This window comes from Hippichthys cyanospilos, chromosome 6, assembly GCF_059441005.1.
Source record: "Hippichthys cyanospilos isolate Australia breed blue-spotted pipefish chromosome 6, RoL_Hcya_1.0, whole genome shotgun sequence".
NCBI classification, from domain to species: Eukaryota; Metazoa; Chordata; class Actinopteri; order Syngnathiformes; family Syngnathidae; genus Hippichthys; species Hippichthys cyanospilos.
The window spans coordinates 11,711,374-11,717,373 of record NC_142374.1 but is presented as its reverse complement, the minus strand read 5'-3'; the positions used below and the strand labels follow the sequence as shown (position 1 = coordinate 11,717,373).

The 6,000-nt window shown below is 40.4% G+C and overlaps 1 protein-coding gene across 1 annotated transcript in view; it reads left to right on the top strand.

Annotated features, from left to right (window-relative positions):
- The first annotated feature begins 5,855 nt into the window (after window positions 1-5,855).
- Window positions 5,856-6,000, top strand: part of LOC148422167 (genetic suppressor element 1-like) — a 52,577-nt gene continuing 52,432 nt past the window's right edge. The window contains exon 1 of the mRNA XM_088418358.1: window positions 5,856-5,945. The gene's annotated coding sequence lies outside the window, so the exon portion shown is untranslated. The remainder of the gene's footprint in view (window positions 5,946-6,000) is intronic.

Below are 6,000 nucleotides of genomic sequence, written 5' to 3'. Positions count from 1 at the left end.
ATCGAATTTGCTACATACATGTGTCCAGTTAAGACTTTTTCACTTCAGATTCAATACCATTATTATAGGCAAGAACAATAGTCTTGCAACAGTAGGTATGAAAAAATGCAATATTCTAAATTAAAACCTGCATGCTTGATTAGATGCTGCTGGATAGAAAAACAGGCATGAATTGGGGGATAGACTGTTTGTATTATGAGTGCTAGTATCAGAGGTTTTGAATGTATGAAGCTTGATGAAATCATTAATGGATCGGCACACCTACTAATAGACAGTTCAAGTTGGGTATCAAGAATATTGAATAAATGCTTACACAGCTTTCATTTCTGATCCGTTCTATCCCCCTTCCACCTCTCCTTCCTCTTTTCCATCTGTCCTTCACCACTTTTTCTCCTACTTATATCCATCCCTCCACCTTTTCTTCATCCCTAGTTTACTCCTTCTTCTCTTTTCCTCTGTTCTCCAGCCTTCCTTCCTCTTTTACACCCCCCCCCTTTCCTACCCCCCCCCCCCTTCCTACACCCCCTCCCCTTTTTTGTGCCACAGGCCCGCAGATCCTTCCTTTGTTCCTGACATCTGTTTTGCTGGGTGATTAATTGAGATGAGCATGTGGGGTGAAGGCCTGCAAGGGAGTAGGAGGTGTGGGGGGGACTAGCTAAGCCCCCCACCCCTCCAGGTAATGTGTGTGTATCATGTCATGATGAAGAGCATGGAAATGGAGGATAAAGATGCTAGTATTCTTGTTTTCTTGAAAAATAATAAATGCTTTCCCAATTTCCAATCTGCTAGATTGCCGAATTATGTGGCAGACACACACGTAATTGCACTTGATAATGAAACAGTTTATCTGACTACAGTTGACCCATCCATACTTGTGGTCTAGCATTCGCAAATTTGCATATTTGCAGATTTTTTTTATTATTTATTATACCCCTGCTCCATTTTTACAACGTTTCCATGTAAAATGTATATTTAATGTTCTGCCATTGGCTAGAAACCAGTCCAGGATGTCCCCCACCTACTGCCCAAAGACTGCTGGGTTGGTAAATGGACTTTCACTTGTATAGCGCTTTTCTACCTTAGGTACTCAAAGCGCTTTACACTAACTAGTCATTTACCTACTGATGACGCAGCATCAGGAGCAACTGGGGGTTCAGTGTCTTGCTCAAGGACACTTAGACATGGTCTTGATGGTCAGGGGATCGAACCCACGACCTTTCGGCTGGGAGACGACCACTCTACCACTAAGCCATGCCGCCCCCTGGGTTGGGTACCAACTAGTCAGCCACCCTAGTAAAAATAAGCGCTACAGTTGATGGATGTAAGGATGCATAGTCAGTGTTTGTCAGCAAACTATGATATAACAGGAATTGGGTTGTTTTGCTGAGACATTAAATAGTAGACTACAGACTAAAAAGAGATGTGTACACATATATACATGGACATACGTGGAAACATTTAGTAACAAGGCACAAGTAGGAACGTCTTCTATAGGAGTGATTTATGACCCACCGAGGTCACAAATGATCCAGAGGGACAGACGCGTGTTTAAAGGTCACACCGCCAAGTCAGTGGAGGTCAGGGGTTGGCTCCCGTGGTTATAAGGCCAGGGGTGGGAGAAATGTGCTGAGAGATGTTCAAAATTCAGCTCTGTGTGCCATGATGATGGCAATTTACGGGTGCAGGTGGGAAAGATCAATGATGGATGGACTGACAGAGTCATTAGTCATCCATCCATCTTTCTTCTGTAAGCACTTATTAATTTCACTAGGGAGAACGGTTTGGTTTACTAGTAAACTCGGTTATGAGCCTGGTTGCAGAAGAAACTTAAAGTTTAGTCAAGGTACCCCTGTCATTTCTTAATTCCTCAACTCTGCCTTTTGTACCTCTTCACGTCTCTGTGAAGACGAAGAGGGAGCTTGATCTCCACCATCCACCTCCACTCCCCTCCCATTTGTCACTGCCGGATCAATACATGCACTGGGCCTGCATTTGGGGACAAAAGTGTTGGGACACATGTCTTCATCAGTTTAGGCAGGGGTTAGCTTCCTTATGACCTTTCAGAAAATGATAGTTATCAAATGGATCGATGGGCCATTGTGCGTTTGACAGTTATTTTTAATGATTGAAATGAAAAGAAAATTTGTTTATCACTCCATCTGACTGGAAATCTGCTCTTCCATGGATCGATAGATTGATCTGTATAACAGATGGTAATTCAAAATTGTGGCTCTTCTACAGGCAATTGAATTCGTCTAGATAAGGAAAGTTGCTTTAAAATGCAAGAAGAGCACACAAACAGGAATCATATTTTTGATATTTCATGATGTCATGGACAGGAGGTTTCGTGAGTTGACTGCGGCAACACAAAACAAAATGTCTTTGGTCCTTGCGGTTCCAAAAGTATTTGGAATGTCTGGACATCCAAATGGAGAGGGGGGTTGGGGAAAAAGACACCTCCCCCTTTTTTTGTCTAAAATAACTGAACTGCTGATATCTCCTATACACGAGCATCAATACGCTATCCCAGCCATCCAAATCTGAATAAGTATGCATTGTTAAAGGAATTATTATTTTTGCCACAGTGTGACTGCATTCCTGCTCCATGCTTTGCCGTGAGTGTAACACTATTGTGTATCCACTATCACCTTGGTTTTTACCGACTTTTCCACCTCCCTCCTTTGCTTTTTTATGAGCACATCAGTGTCGAATTAAATGTCTCACTATGGAGGAGATGGTAAGGATGATGAGAATGATTGGTGTTTCTATATAAAACATGCAAAATGACCTCTTCTGACAATTATTTTTGATATAATACATTTTCAGTACACACCCTCCTTCCTGCCCTCCCCTTTCTCGATGCCTCCTTCCTTCCTCCTTCTTTTTAATCTTCTTTCCCTACTGTGCACCGCCTCTTTTAATGTCTGCCGCGCTGACATTCGGAATGATAAATATATTTACTAACAGGCACACACCAATGGTACAAGAGATGATGCTCGCTCACTCACTCTGGGAGGGGGGGGGGGGGGGGGGTCAACAGGCATAGACAAGTGTGTGTGTGGGGGTAGCAAAAACATGAAGGGGAGGATGCAAGGCTTTGTCTTTTCTTCATCATTTGGCTGCTTGTGTTTGTCATCTTCCCTCTGTGGTCGCCTGTCAGCGGTTGGCGAGAGACAGAGAGGAAATAGTAGAGAGGTTGGTGGGTAGGGGGGTTAGAAATGTTTAAGTGCTGATGGCAGCCCCTGGTTACTGCGGGGAGCGGGGTGTCGTCTCTTATTCTGCCACAGCGTGCATCTGACAGGCAAGTGATAGAGAGGCAAGGAAGTGAGGGAGAGGAGGAGGGGGAGGCAGCTTCACAAGTCTGTGATGGCGTCTGTTTTGAAGGCGAGAGAGCAGCTCCCCCTTGAAGGGGAAGAAAATGATTTAAAGGTTCTATTGACCTCATCATGAGGCTCCCTTCTCGCCCTCCTCTTGCTGGAGATAGATTGACTTATACAACTCCCTCGGTGTCAGGCCTTCCCTGGTGTTTCCACGGCGATGGGGTCAGGGGTGCTCGCTCGTTATTGGCTGTTGTCTGTAATCATCGCACATAGCGCTATGGCTCCTCCTGTTCCTCTCTTGACCTGGCTGCAACAGAACGCGACCCGCACAGGCTAGAAGGCCCAGATTGTCTGCAACTATAGTTCAAACATCAAAACTCTCTACAATGTTCAGGTAATGCCTTGGCACGTGAGGAGAATTTGTTCTGGGACCAAGCTTGGAACTCAAAACACTTATACCTTAAATTAACCTTTCTCACTTTAATGAAGTTTAATGGAAATTCTATTAATACAATCCATTTGTGCTGGTTATTTTGTCTTAAAAGTGTATTGCGATGTATCGCGATGCGTATTTCATTATATTGGGCAATGTTTGTTAAAAAAAAAAAATCGATGGCATATATTAACAATGACTGAAAAAACAGAAGGAAATGATTACAATCGACAAATTCTACTTATTGTTTTTCACAAGTCACACACCATTGACATCTATGATCACACATGAAACATTCTTTTAAATTAAAAGCAGCATGTCCACAACTGAATGTTGGATTGCGTCACTTCGTATCACAATCCATCCGTTTTATCGTCTAGCACTACAATCCGGCCTTTCCCTCAGCAATTTTATAAACCAAAGAACAATATTATTGTACTTTTTAGGAGCATACATTAATGACATAGTTCAACAGAATTAAAAACAATTGTGTGTTTTATCACACATTTGTATGTCTGACCTAATGTTCATTGAGATGTCTTAATTCCTCCACCATCCTTGTCATTCTTTGCATAGGTTAAATAAAGTATATTACTGTTATATTGTTTGTCTACTTGTGTTGCTGCACTAATTATGTTCAAGCCATTGTCTGTAGGATTATTACACAGCAGCATAGATGTCATGTGGGGGCATTACTGTACCTTAATTGCAATATTTTATTTCTTTTGGTCACTTCAGTCAAACAGTGATGTATTTGAACATTGCTTGAAACTCAAATTTTGGCTTGCCCAGCAAATAAAGCTACGAGAACATGTTTTGATAGTGTCGGGTGTTATTTTTTTTCTCAGCATGAACAGGTTGGAAAACAGAACATACTGGATTTTGCGTGTAGTTTTTTTCTCTTGTTCGAGTCGGAATTCATATTTATATTTTACTTAGTACTTAGGTAAATTTGGATTCTCCTTTCTTACTTTCTAAATAAGAGGTTCGATATAGCTGCTGCTTTTGCCTTTTTTTTAACACAAGTATCCTTTTACTTAACTAGAGCAAGGGTACCTCTACTACTGTATCTTGAACAGCACTGTTTCATCGTCTTTACTGTTTCCTCCTTTTGCTTTATCTTCCTTCAACACTGGACTGGTGTTGTCAGTTTGTGGTTGGTTAATGTGTCATAGATGCTCCCACAACTGCTTATCAAACCATGTTCTGTTCATATAGACAAAAGTATTAGAACCATTCTAAAATACACAGGAAATTAACATCTTTTTCAAAGGAAGTCATGTAAACAAAACAAAAAAAATAAGCCACTATCCAAACTCTAGTCAGTATAAAATCTTTACTAATTGTCAGTTAGCAAAACTATGCACAGTTTATATCTAAATATTAGTAGTATGGGTGCTTGTTAACAACAACAAGCATATTTTTTTGTAAGCATATTTACTTTGGAAACTAACATTTTTCTTGATTTTCACATTACAGACAAAACCAGGAACAATTGTCTATATATATATATATATATATATATATATATATATATATATATATATATATATATATATATATATATATATATATATATATATATATATATATATATATATATATATATATATATATATATATATATATATATATATATATATATATATATATATATATACTGTATATGGTTCCTTTTCTGTCATCTTTAATGTATTTTTTTAAATTGAAGGGATGGAAATGGAAACTTGCTTGTGGATAATCAGATTAATTGAATCAACAGAAAAACACATTTTTATAAAATACTTGTTAGTTGCAGCCCTACTTAAAAGTAATTGCCTCACTTTGCTCATCCTCAAGCCGACGACCCCCTCCTGAGTAAGTGAGCGGGGACGGAAAGAGGGGAAACGGCTGGAAAAAAGGCCAAATTTATTGTCGGGTATACAGTGGATGGAGCGAGTCGCATAGTTTGTTACGGTGTCGTTGTGCAGTATATGCGTGCGTGTATGTACAGTATGTGTGTGTGTGTGTGTGTAGGTGCAGGTACACACGTGCGCGTGTTTGTGATTATTCCTGTGTGCATGCATGCATGCATGCATGTGTGTGTTTTGCAGGTCGCAACCATGCGGTCCAAAGCAACGGCTGCACACTGACTGGAGGTTGAGAAAGAAGAGGAAAGAGATGAAGATGGAAAGGAGAGCTGGACTGACTGAGTATGCACCCACACTCCCTTTTCTTTCTCTCTCTCCCATGATGAATCAGCTGTCA